Below are 14479 nucleotides of genomic sequence, written 5' to 3' on the forward strand. Positions count from 1 at the left end.
AAACATTTCTTGAGCACCTATTCCATGCATGGCTGGACATATGAGCTCATGATCTGGTGGACAAAGGCAGTTGGGAATGCCAGAGTGCTCAGAAAAGTGCTATAGGGACAGGGACAGAAGTTTAGATGTCAGAGAAGGCAAAAAAGAAGGAACTGTCATTACACTTAAGAGGGAAGACTTCCGAGAGGAGCTGAAAGATGAGCATTTGCCAAAAAGACAGGAGAAAGAGTGACATCCTAGCAGGGGAGCTGAAGAAGCACAGGCTGGAGACCTGCAGTGGCCGGGATGCGCCCCTGCCCTCCCTTCCCCACCCCTAGTTGTGTGGAGTGGTTGGGGCATGGGAATAGGGGCCGTGCATCACTAGGCCCTCTTCCTCTGCCTGTTTCCTAAAGTCTCCATCACCACGGTCACCCCCTCATCTCTGTCTTCTTCCCATCTCAGGATCTCTCCTTGAGTGGTCTGAAGTCCACCCACACCTATATGCACAAAGTAAAACCTCTTCCTCCTTTTATATCCTGTTGTAGTTGATAGTGTACTCATTCCCCAGGGATCAAAGATGGAAATCTGGGGGTCATTCGTGACTCCCACCTGTCCTTCCCTCCACCAGAAATATCAGGGTCCCATCAATACCAGCCCCACATCCCTCTGCCTTCTATTCCCCATGGCCACTGCCATGGCCAACCTCTCAGCTCCTCCAAAGAGCTATTCTGAAGCCTCCTAATTGGTCAGTCAGTTTAATCGCTCAGTCGTGTCCAACTCTTTGTGACCCCATGAATCGCAGCACACCAGGTCTCCCTGTCCATCACCAACTCCCGGAGTTCACTCAAACTCATGCCCATCAAGTCGGTGATGCCATCCAGCCATCTCATCCTCTGTCATCCCCTTCTCCTCCTGCCTTCAAGCCCTCCCAGCATTATATCTTTTTCAAAGAGTTAACTCTTCACATGAGGTGGCCAAAGTACTGGAGTTTCAGCTTTAGCATCAGTCCTTACAATGAACACCCAGGACTGATCTCCTTTAGAATGAACTGGTTGGATCTCCTTGCAGTCCAAGGGACTCTCAAGAGTCTTCTCCAATACCACAGTTCAAAAGCATCAATTCTTCAGTGCTCAGCTTTCTTCACAGTCCAACTCTCACATCCATACATGACCACTGAAAAAACCATAGCCTTGACTAGACAGACCTTTGTTGGCAAAGTAATGTCTCTGCTTTTTAATATGCTGTCTAGGTTGGTCATAACTTTCCTTCCAAGGAGTAAGCGTCTTTTAATTTCATGGCTGCAATCACCATCCACAGTGATTTCGGAACCCAGAAAAATAAAGTCTGACACTGTTTCCACTGTTTTCCCATGTATTTCCCATGAAATGATGGGACTGGATGCCATGATCTTAGTTTTCTGAATGTTGAGCTTTAAGCCAACTTTTTCACTCTCCTCTTTCACTTTCATCAAGAGACTCTTTAGTTCCTCTACACTTTCTGCCATAAGGGTGGTGTCATCTGCATATCTGAGGTTATTGATATTTCTCCCGGCAATCTTGACTTCAGCTTGTGCTTCCTCCAGCCCAGCGTTTCTCATGATGTACTCTAAATAGAAGTTAAATCAGCAGGGTGACAATATCCAGCCTTGACATACTCCTTTTCCTATTTGGAACCAGTCTGTTGTTCCATGTCCAGTTCTAACTCTTGCTTCCTGACCTGTATACAGATTTCTCAGGAGGCATGTCAGGTGGTCTGGTATTCCCATCTCTTTCAGAATTTTCCACAGTTTATTGTGATTCACACAGTCAAAGGCTTTGGCATAGTCAATAAAGCAGAAATAGATGTTTTTCTGGAACTCTCTTGATTTTTCAATGATCCAGAGGATGTTGGCAATTTGATCTCTGGTTCTTCTGCCTTTTCTAAAAGCAGCTTGAACATCAGGAAGTTCACGGTTCACATATTGCTGAAGCCTGGCTTGGAGAATTTTGAGCATTACTTTACTGGCGTGTGAGGTGAGTGCAATTGTGTGGTAGTTTGATCATTCTTTGGCATTGCCTTTCTTTGGGATTGGAATGAAAACTGACTTTTTCCAGTCCTGTGGCCACTGCTGAGGTTTCCAAATTTGCTGGCATATTGAGTGTAGCACTTTCACAGCATCATCTTTCAGGATTTGAAATAGCTCAACTGGAATTCTATCACCTCCACTAGCTCTTTCATAGTGATGCTTTCTAAGGCCCACTTGACTTCACATTCCAGGATGTCTGGCTCTAGGTCAGTGATCACACCATCGTGATTATCTGGGTCATGAAGATCTTTTTTGTACAGTTCTTCTGTGTATTCTTGCCACCTCTTCTTAATATCTTCTGCTTCCAGAAAAGGTCCATACCATTTCTGTCCTTTATCAAGCCCATCTTTGCATGAAATATCCCCTTGGTATCTTTAATTTTCTTGAAGAGATCTTTAGTATTTCCCATTCTGTTGTTTTCCTCTATTTCTTTGCATTGATCACTGAGGAAGGCTTTCTTATCTCTTCTTGCTATTCTTTGGCACTCTGCATTCAGATGGTTATATCTTTCCTTTTCTCCTTTGCTTTTCGCTTCTCTTTTCACAGCTATTTGTAAGGCCTCCTCAGACAGCCTTTTTTATTTTTGGCATTTCTTTTTCTTGGGGGTGGTCTTGATCCCTGTCTCCTGTACAATGTCACAAACCTCCATCCATAGTTCTTCAGGCACTCTATCAGATCTAGTCCCTTAAATCTATTTCTCACTTCCACTGTATAATCATAAGGGATTTGATTTAGGTCATACCTGAATGATCTAGTGGTTTTCCCTACTTTCTTCAATTTAAGTCTGAATTTGGCAATAAGGAGTTCATGGTCTGAGCCACAGTCAGCTCCCAGTCTTGTTTTTGCTGACTGTATAGAGCTTCTCCATCTTTGGCTGCAAAGAATATAATCAATCTGATTTTGGGGTTGACCATCTGGTGATGTCCATGTGTAGAGTCTTCTCTTATGTTGTTGGAAGACAGTGTTTGCTATGACCAGTGTGTTCTCTTGACAAAACTCTATTAGCCTTTGCCCTGCTTCTTTCTGTACTCCAAGGCCAAATTTGCCTGTTACTCCAGGTGTTTACTGACTTCCTACTTTTGCATTCCAGTCCCCTATAATGAAAAGGACATCTTTTTGGGGGTGTTAGTTCTTAAAGGTCTTGTAGGTCTTCATAGAACCATTCAACTTCAGCTTCTTCAGTGTTACTGGTTGGGGCATAGACTTGGATTACTGTGATATTGAATGGTTTGCCTTGGAAACAAACAGAAAATATTCTGTCATTTTCGAGATTGCATCCAAATACTGCATTTTGGACTCTTTCGTTGACCATGATGGCTACTCCATTTCTTCTAAGGGATTCCTGCCCACAGTAGTAGATATAATGGTCATCTGAGTTAAATTCACCCATTCTAGTCTATTTTAGTTCGCTGACTCCTAGAATGTTGATGTTCACTCTTGCCATCTCCTGTTTGACCACTTCCAATTTGCCTTGATTCATGGACCTGACATTCCAGGTTCCTATGCAATACTGCTCTTTACAGCATCATCCCTTGCTTCTATCACCAGTCACATCCACAACTGGGTATTGTTTTCGCTTGGCTCCATCCCTTCATTCTTTCTGGAGTTATTTCTCCACTAATCTCCAGTAGCATATTGGGCACTTACTGACCTGGGGAGTTCCTCTTTCAATATCCTATCATTTTGCCTTTTCTTACTGTTCATGGGGTTCTCAAGGCAAGAATACTGAAGTGGTTTGCCATTCCCTTCTCCAGGGGACCACACTCTGTCAGAAGTCTCCACCATGACCCATCCGTCTTGGGTGGCCCCAAACGGCATGGCTTAATTTCATTGAGTTAGACGAGGCTGTGATCTGTGTGATCAGATTGTCTAGTTTTCTGTGAGTATGGTTTCAGTGTGTCTGCCCTCTGATGCCCTCTCGCAACACCTACCGTCTTACTTGGGTTTCTCTTACCTTGGACGTGGTGTATCTCTTCACGGCTGCTCCAGCAAAGCGCAGCTGCTGCTCCTCACCTTGGACGAGGGGTATCTCCTCAGGGCCACCCCTTCTGACCTTGAACATGGAGTAGCTCCTCTCGGCCCTCCTATGCCTACACAGCCACTGCTCCTTGGACGTGGGGTAGCTCCTCTGGGCGGCAGCCCCTCACCTCAGGCATGCGGTAGCTCCTCTCGGCTTAATTGGTCACCCTGCCTCAAATTTCATCCTCCCTCTTCATGTGGGTCACTAGATGATCTTTCTAAAGCAGACAGGATGGTGACCCATCCCCCTACTTCCAGAGACTCCCCCCAACAATAGTAGACCAAACACACTTCCTCTAAGGGAGCTGTCCAGGACCCCAGTCCAAAGACTTGTTCCAATGCTCTAATGATACTTCAAAGGCTTCCCTTGTAGCTCAGCTGATAAAGAATCTACCTGCAATCCAGGACACCAGGGTTTGATTCCTGGGTCAGGAAGACCTTTGGAGAAAGGATAGGCTACCCACTCCGGTACTCTTGGACTTACCTGGTGGCTCAGACAATAAAGAATTCGCCTGCAATGCGAGAGACCTATGTTCGATCCCTGGGTCAGGAAGATCCCCTGGAGGACGGCATGGCCATCCACTACAGTATTCTTGCCTGGAGAATTCCACGGACAGAGGAGTCTGGCAGGCTACGGTCCATGGTGTCACAAAGAGTCGGACACAACTGAGTGGCTAAGCACAGCACAATGATTCTTCAAATAAGCTAGCTACTGAACTACTCAACTTCTTTTCCAAGGTGTTCAAGTAAAATCAATGCTTCAGAAAGATTTTTTTCCCTTGGGGCTTTAGTTGCCCTTAACTGTACTGCCTTGAGCCACCATCTGTATCCCTTCCCTGACTGAGGAGCAGCAAAGCCAGCCCCCTAGCTTGGCACGTAAACCTGTCATGGCCTGGCCCTGCCTGGCCTTCCAGGATTAACTTTCACCTCTCCACAACTCACATTCTTTCCCAGCTGTACCCTCTGTGTATCCTCAAATACCACACAGGGCCTGTGTAGAAAAAAATTTAGCTCATTACACTCAGGTCCAAAAACTGTCTTCAACCAGAGGGCTCCTCTTACTTTAATAGTTCAGGGTGCCTGCACTGCAGTGGATTTCTAGAAAACTCATCATATTGTATTTTTATTTTAATTTAAAAATTAAATATAATACACACGTGTATTATTTGGGGCTTCCAGGTGGCCAATGCAGGAGGCTTAAGAGTTTGATTCCTGGGTTGGGAAGATCCCCAGGAGAAGGAAATAGCAACCCACTCCAGTATTCTTTCTGGGAAATCCCACTGACAGAGGAGCTTAGCAGGGTACAGTCCATGGGGTCACAAAGAGTCAGATACAACTGAGCAACTAACACTTTATATAGTAAACATGTTCATTATTTTAAAAACAAGCAATAGATAACTAATAAGAACTAGTGTATAGCACAGAGAACTTTACTTCATATTCTATAATAACCTAGATGGATAAAGAATGGATTATCCTTTCCATTCTTCCAAACATTCACTTTGCTGTAAACTAACCAACAATATAAATCAAATATACTCCAATAAAAAAATTTTTTTAAATATAAAGAATGCAATGTTTATCAAACTCCCACCACTATCTAGAAATAGCCAATGTTAACATGTAAACTTCACTTCAGACATTTTGTATGCATGGAACTTTGTGGTGGCTTATATGTGTCTCTCTGGCACACCATCAGAGTTTCTCCAGGGTCCCAGCACCTGCAAATGCCTGGCTGTGATGGGGAAGGAAGGAGCTCCCCAGCTCATGTCCTCTGGGAACAGGACTCCACCCATCCTGCATGAGCCTCCCCCTTCACTGACCAGCGGCTTTAGCTCCAAACCTCAGGCTCACCCAGTCCCCCAGCTCCTCCCACCCCCATCACCCACCTTCACCACCTGTTCTCCAGCCTGTGCTCTGGAGTAGAGACTTGTCAGGTGAGCCTCTGGTGGCCCTTCTAATTACAGGGGAATTGACAGGATGGGTTGGAGAAATGTGTATTTTTAGCTGTGGTGAAGAGAAAGGAGATCAAGAGAGGAGATTTTCTGTAAGAACTTTCTCAGTTCTCCCTCCTGAACTCAGCGGGTTCCCTGGGTCTTGAATTTGCAAAATTTCAAAATGAGAGAGAGCAAGAGAGAGCTATTGGGGAGGGCTGATGTGAGAGCAGGAAAATGGTTAACACTGCTGTCAGAACATTGGTTTGGGAGAGGTTTACAAAACAGTGAAATGTGTTTACTGTTCAATATTGGAAAGCTAACAAGAAATAGATACAGAAGCACCGTGACGCTAACTGCCTTTGACACTGGTGATGGCCCTTTGGTTGGAACAAATTCACCCAGTGCCGGAACAGATTATTTCTCGTGTCCGTTGTCTTGAGAGCCACACTTTGCAAATATTCTAATTCCCAAGTTGGCTCATCTGTCCACTTATTGATTTATTTGAAGGCAGATTGGGGTGGAGAAGCAGCTGGCAAAAAGGATCCTGCAAGGATGGAGGGACTGAAGGAAGGGAGGATGAAGTGGCTGGTGGAGATCGTGCCCAGCTCCAGGCCCTCGGGCCATCTGGAGGTAGGTAGTGACCCATTCTGATCTGCCCCTGCAAAATCATTTAATCTTCCCAGTGACACAGGGAGATTGAAAGAATTACCCACACTCTACAGAAACAGAGGCTGATGCAGCCGTTGAGTGGCAGGGGTAGCATTTTGGCTGAAAGTCCATGCACCCCTCACTGCCTGACTTTCACTGTGTTCAGCTCCTTGAGAAAGGAAATCAAAACCTCTTCATGCTGGTGACCTGAGCCAACCTCTCACTACAGGTGGGCCTACAGAACTCCTCTGCAGACACACTTTGCCCTTGACCAGCTTTCTTACTAACCAAGCTACCAAGGAAGCCCCCATGGACAGAGGAGCCAGGCGGGTCACAGTTCATGGGGTTACAAAGAGTCAGACACGATTGAGAAGCTAAGGACAGCACAGCTTTCTTACAGGCACAGGGTCCAAATTCAGGAACATGGGGATGAGACTGACTCTGCATCTTAAAATCAGTGCTTATTTACCTTTTCTTAGCAACTGATATTTTTAAAATACATCAGTTTCAAATGTATTTTTGAAAATAGGTAGCATTACTATAGGGCTTCCCTGGTGGCTCAGAGAGTAAAGAACCTTCCTGCAATGCAGAAGACATGGGTTTGAACCCTGGGTGTGGGAGATCCCCTAGAGAAGGGAATGGCTACCTACTCCAGTATTCTTGCCTGGAGAATTCTATGGACAGAGGGGCCTGGTGGGATACAGTCCTTGGGGTCACAGTGTCAGATACGACAGAGTGGCTAACACTGCTACTACTAGCATTAATATAGTTCAAGAATGCCAATTCCCATGAACTGATTGCAGCTGCCTGAGTTAAACTCTGAGCTGAGATGGGTTCTCAGGTCAAGTACAGGTTCAGTGGGAAAGAGTCCAGAGGTCAATACATAATAACTACCATGCATACAACTGAGTCACATTTTAAGCACATTTAATTCATTCAAATGCAACCACTTAGGCTCTGCTGCTGCTAAGTCACTTCAGTAGTGTCTGACTCTGTGCGACCCCACAGACGGCAGCCCACCAGGCTCCACCGTCCCTGGGATTCTCCAGGCAAGAACACTGGAGTAAGTTGTCATTTCCTTCTCCAATGCAGGAAAGTGAAAAGGGAAAGTGAAGTCACTCAGTCATGTCCGACTCCTAGCAACCCCATGGACTGCAACCTACCAGGCTCTTCCGTCCATGGGATTTTCCAGGCAAGAGTACTGGAGTGGATTGCCATTGCCTTCTTAGACTTAGGGTCTATACAAATGCAAAGGAGAAAGAAAGAGGAATTTTAAAAATGTGGGTGACTCTACCCATCTTTACACTCAATGAACTCATGCCCACAGTGAGGGGGTGATTGGTTCTCAGGCCCCTCCTGCATCTCCTGGTGTGAGTATCTCACAACATTCAGTGGGATTCTGGTGAAATGCCAAGTACTTGCATACGGTAGACTCACAAATGCAAACCAAATTAACACTGTCCTGTTCTAACACAGAACCTTTCTCAGGGATTTTCCAGGCTGGTTTTGTTTCTATACAGTTTCATAAGGAACCCCTTACTCACATGAGATGTTAATCCACAGTACTTGCCGTCCTGGTAGAGTGAAGGTGCACTGGTCTGGGATTTACAGCTGCTGGGTGTACCACTTACTACTTTTCCAGTCACTTAACAGTTTCCTAAACTTCTCTGCAGGCCTCACTGGAGATAAAAATCAGAACCATGAGGTATCCCCCAGAGCCAAGAGCTGAGAAAATGCCTCAGCTCTATTGTTCTTCCAAGCTCCTAAATGTATTTTTCCACTCCTCCTACTACCTGAGCCAACTTGGGTAAGTGAGTCACCTTTGTACTCTGTCTGTTTCCTTATGTCTAAAACAGGGCCAAAAATCCATCAAAGGTTGGTTTCAAAGAAAACCCAATAAAATGATATAAAGGAAGATGTTTTGAATTTTAAAAAGCACTCTGAAAAGGTATTTTTGCTTTGCTTGTTGGTGGGTTTCTGTTTGTGTTTTTAGGCTGCTGTTCTTGTGTACCAGAATTGCACAAACCTGATTCTGTCACTAGTCTACTAAAAATCCTTCTGCTAGAGACTGAACATATGTGCCTCTACAGAATTCATATGAAGCCCTAAATCCCAATGTGATGGTATTTGGAGGTGGTGCGGAAATCAGAGTTAAATGAAGTCATAAGGGTGGGGTCCCAGTGATGGGATTAATGCCTTTTTAGAAAAAAGAAAAGACTTGATCTCTCTCTCTTTCTCTCTGTCTTTCTTTTACTCTCTCTCTCTCTGCTCCCAGTGTACACACCAAAAAAAGGCCATGTGAGGCCAGAACCAGGGAGAGGGCCCTCACAAAGAGCCCAACTGTGCAGGCACCCTGATCTTGGACTTCAGCCTCCAGCACTGTTGGAAATAAATTGTTGTTCAAGCCACCCGGTCCATGGGATTTGTAACTGCAGCAGGAGCTGATTAAGGCATCTTCTCTGACTACCCACGCCCATGGGTTAGAGACCACACTCTAGCCTCGCACACAATGCCCTTTGTCAGCTGTTCTCAGTGTGTCTTTCCAGGCTTACCACCAATCCCCACTCCCATTCCCACAAACACATGCCTAACTCCAGTTTCATCAACAAGCCATATTCTAAATAATTCTTACCATTGTACATCTGTTGGCAAATGATTTAGACTTCAAGAATCAATGCAAATATCATTTCTCTGTGAGGCTAGATCAATCACTCTGTTGTCTGTTCTTGTGCCCATTTCTATTGTAATGCTCATCACATCAAATTACCTCTGAGTGCTTAAATACCTTTCTCTCCCAGTTGACTGTGGGAGGCATGAGAAGCTCTCACTCCTTTAATTCATGTCAATCCTTAGAAAAGAGCTCAGTAAACTGATGGGTAGATGAATGAATGAATCAAGTAAGGAAGTGTCCATTATTAGGTTATGTGTTTATGACTATCTTCAGGCAGTTTTGAAAGAGAGGAAAATATTGTTAATATCAATTTGACATGGAGATTCTACCATTTTCCACTGAGAGTAGATAGTTTAGATATGATAAAGGAATAAAAGGTCCCATTTTCTCCATCCACCCAACCTGTCTGCTGAGTCTCCTCCATGTCCCCAATGCAAAGAACAGGCTTGGAAAACCCCACTGGAACTCCTCTTTGCAAAGAGAATTAAGGGTAAAAACAGCACTCACCATATTGATCAAGCTGAAGCAACAAATACTTCTGATTTTGTGCCCTTTAAAAACCACTTGTTGAACTTACCACTAACATGGTACCCAACACAAGATCTTCCCATTTTTAAATGCCTACAAAGATCCTGACAAAATGAAAATCTATAACAAAGGAAACTAAAAGAACTTTACAGGAAAGTAAGTAGATGTATCTTAAGGGGAAAAAACACTAGCCAACTTTTGCCCTATGAAATATTAAAGTTCTGTGTCATATGAAGCAAAGACTCTTTTTTAAAAATTTAGGATGACATTTCATGCTTTCCCCACTCTCTAACCTCTGACTCTAAAACTCAGAAACCCAGGTCTATGCCAAGCATAAATATGAGGAACCATCCCTTGGTGCTGATGAGTTTTATCTGGAGAACTGTTGCTCAATCTCTTGCTCCCTTCTACTGGCCCCCAATCTTAATTTCTGCATCTTTTTACATCTCTTCAGCAACAACCCTTACAAAATCAGTTGTCAGAAGTAGAGGGCAGCTAGGAAATGTATTTCTTCAGGTATTCCGTCCGCTCAGCTTATCAGAGAACAAAACAGTAGAAACAGAAGAAGATGCCTTCTAGGTAAATTATTACTAGAGTTTGGCACTTAGGCTAGAAGCTGCATGCACAAAACCAGTCAACAACTTTAGCTTTGGGCAAGTCAGTATTAGGGGTTTTGCCTCAAATGAACAAAGACCATGGAAACTGATATGCACAAATGTCCAACAAAAGAATACAGGTTTTAATTTTTGAATATGAATAAAATTTTCAGTGCAAGAAAATAGCTTGATTTTCTTGAGAAATGGGACATCATCTAAGACCCAGAGGAAGAACATACCTCTAAAGAGATGATCACCTCTAGGCACCAGAAAAAAAATTCTGTAAATTTGTATCTTCAATAGAATGCAACTAGTCATTGCCTTTTATGGAACAGAATGAAAAGAGCTGAGATTTAAAAGATAACGGACTAGAAAAGGGAAATAGATAAAATATGGAAATAATTACAAATCTTCTAGCATTCTAATAAACTAGACCTGAATGAATTATAAAAGTCATCTTTTAAAGCATTTTTGAGTTTTCAAGAAAGGAAACCTACAAAAGAGAGATGGAGAAAGAGAAGATAGCTTGAGGCAAGGAACATAAAGCCAGGATTATTGCATATCTCAATTCTTGCATCTGCATTAAAATCAAGAGACTAAACTTGTGAGCCTATGCTAGTCGAGAGAAATGAACGTGAACATCTTGCATTAAACTGAGGTCCTTCAAAGAGGCTGAAGTGATCCTAGGTCAGTAATGCTGCTTGCTTCCCAGTAGAAGTAAACACAAATCCTCTCTGAATGAAAATAACCCCACTAGAGATTCATGGCACCCGACTCCAGTACTCTTGCCTGGAAAATCCCATGGACGGAGGAGCCTGGTGGGCAGCAGTCCATGGGGTCGCTAGAGTTGGACATGACTGAGCGACTTCACTTTCACTTTTCACTTTCATGCATTGGAGAAGGAAATGGCAACCCACTCCAGTGTTCTTGCCTGGAGAATCCCAGGGACAGGGAAGCCTGGTGGGCTGCCATCTATGGGGTCGCACAGAGTCGGACATGACTGAAGCGACTTAGCAGCAGCAGCAGAGGTTCTCAGTATTCCCACATATTAGGATCCACCAAAGATTAAGCTCATAATAAAAAATGTTATCCAATTCCACAAGGAAATAAGCTATCATGATTAAGAATAAGTAGAAATAAAATACAACACATTGCAAAACCTACTTGAAGAAAACAAAAAAGAAACTCTAATGAAAGAAATAAAAAAAAAAAAAAGAACTAACTGAATAGAGAGATATTCCATGTTCATGGATAGGAAGACTTAACATTGTCAAGATGTCAGTTCCTTCCAACTTGATCTATAGATTCAGAACAATTCCCAACATTTCAGCCAGTAGTTTTGTAAATGTCAATGAATTAATTCTAAGGAGACTGATACCATTTGACTACAAAACAACATAAAACTACATCAAGAAAGTGTGTTATTGGTGAGAGAATAGACAAATAGACCTATGCAACAAAATAGAGAGTCCAAAAACAGATGCACACAAACATAGTCAACTGATCTTTGACAAAGGAGTAAAAGCAATACACTGCTAGAATAACTGGACATTCATGAGAAAAGAAGAACCTAAACACAGACCTTATACCATTCACAGAAATTAACTTAAGATAGATCATAACCTTACATGTAAAATGCAAAACTATACAACTCCTAGAAGATAACATATGAGAAAAATTAGATGACTTTGGATATAGCAATGCCTGTTTAGATGTATCACCAAAGGCAAGATCCAGGAAAATAAGAATCTATAAGCTTAACCTCATTAAGATGAAAAAAATTCTGCTTTACAAAAAGCAAGAGAATGAGCAGACAAGTCACAGATTGGGAGATAATACCTGCAAAGGACACATTGATAAAAGACTGTTATCTAAACTACATAGATAATTCTTAAAACTCAACAAGAAGAAAACAAACAACTTGAGTGGAAAAAAAAAAGTAAGCCACACTGTAAAATACTATTTTATAAAGCCATTAAACACTATATTATTTCAAGATACATACTTCTGGTAAGGGCTTCCCTCATAGTACTCAGTTGGTAAAAAATCCACCTGCAATGCAGGAGACCCCAGTTCAGTTCCTGTATCGGGAAGATCCGCTGGAGGAGGAATAGGCTACCCACTCCAGTATTCTCGGGCTTCCCTTGTGGCTCAGCTGGTAAAGAATCCGCCTGCAATGCGGGAGACCTGGGTTCAATCCCTGGGTTGGGAATATCCCCTGGAGAAGGGAAAGGCTATCCACTCCAGTACACTGGCCTGGAAAATTCCATGGACTCTATAGTCCATGGGGTCCCAAAGAGTTGGACACGACTGAGCGACTTTCACTTCTGATAAACTACTTCTTAAAAGTGAAGAAATAACAAATACAAGTTAAAGATGGGGGTTATCAATGGGGTTGAAGCAAGCAGAGGAATACCTTTGATGCTATGGTTAATATTCCAGTTCTAAACTGGATGATAGAGTCAGTTGTGGTTTATCATATTAATATCATAATTCATGACTTACAGAACTTACATGTTAGTTCTTACATATACATTATAGTCTATATGTATATGTATAATGTATACATTATAATGTATATGCTACATAAAATTCTAAAATGAAAAAGAAATTGCAAGAAATTTTGAAATACAACATCAGAGTTAAACAAAGACAGAAAGCAATAAAGAGCAGTCCTGACTATGCTAAAACAAAATCAATGCTATGAAATATACATTTCAGAAGACTTTTCTAATAAATGGAAGAGCCCAAAGAAAAAAATATAAAGAACACAATATGGATATGGAAGACAGTGGATGGAAATAAACATAACTGGAGTTGCTGAAGGAAAAACAAATAAACAAAAAATAAGCCAATGAAAAAGTAGTAACGCAAAGACAAAATTAAAGAAAACTTTCCTGAAATGAAAACAACTGGATTTGCCAGACCAAAAGGAGTCACTGACAATAAAGTAAAAAGAGAGGGAGAGAAATGCTTCAGTGAAAATGTTTAATAAAGTAAAACAAAGCCTCATAAAAACTTAGTCAAGGAAAATAAAAGAGCTCTCTTAAAAAAGATAGCAAATTAACTTCAGAATGTGCCTCCTAAATTTAAATGCCAAAGAAAATGAAATCATAGTGACAGAGTTTTGAGAGAAAAGAGTTAGTAACTGAAAATTCCATGCTAATTAAGTTGTTACTTACCTGTGATGGCAACAGAATACATTCTTAAATATACAACAAAACAAAGGAAGCAACAATGAAGAAGGCATGCTTTGAATGAGTGGTAAATATTGAAATCATTAAGACACAGATTCAAAGGAAAACATCTGCTCCCAATGTAATTATAAAACAAAAGGAAATGTCAAAAATAATTATCAAAAGAAGATACATAATGTAAGATGATAGTACATCAAAATAATTAATCTAAACATTGCAGATTAAATTGATGCATTCTCTTGGTAAGAGAATAATTGATGGAGAAAGCAAAATACGCTAGTTTCTTAATAATATCTCAGAAGATACTAGATAATATTGATAATGTTATAGATTTAGATAATATTAGATAACTGATACTTGACTGACAATGATGATTAGAGGGGACAAGTATGTATTCTTAGTCAAAATTAATCATTAGAGAAGAAAATAAAAGGGCTAAATCAATTATTAAAAATAAAGCAAAGTATATATATTTTTAAATACAAAAGTGGCAAATAAAAACAAAATGGCAAAAGTAGAACAAAACTTATCTGTGATAGTAATAAATAGCAACAGGATAAACTCATCTACTGAAAGCAAAAGACATTCAGATTTTATTTTTAAAAGAATCCAATTATAAATTATCTCCAGGATATACATTTACAATGACACAAAAAGGTTAAAAATAGAAAGATGAACAGAGATGTACCAGGCTAATGCAAATAAAAAGAAAGCAGAGTCCATAAGATTAGTATTAAAATAGAACCCAAAGCAATATGCAATTAACGAGATAAAGAGGATCACATTTAATGATAAAAAAACAAAATCCACGAGGCAGATGAAATAATATAAAATGGCCA

Source organism: Bison bison, unplaced genomic scaffold (assembly GCF_000754665.1).
Source record: "Bison bison bison isolate TAMUID 2011002044 unplaced genomic scaffold, Bison_UMD1.0 scf7180017864217, whole genome shotgun sequence".
Taxonomy (NCBI): domain Eukaryota; kingdom Metazoa; phylum Chordata; class Mammalia; order Artiodactyla; family Bovidae; genus Bison; species Bison bison.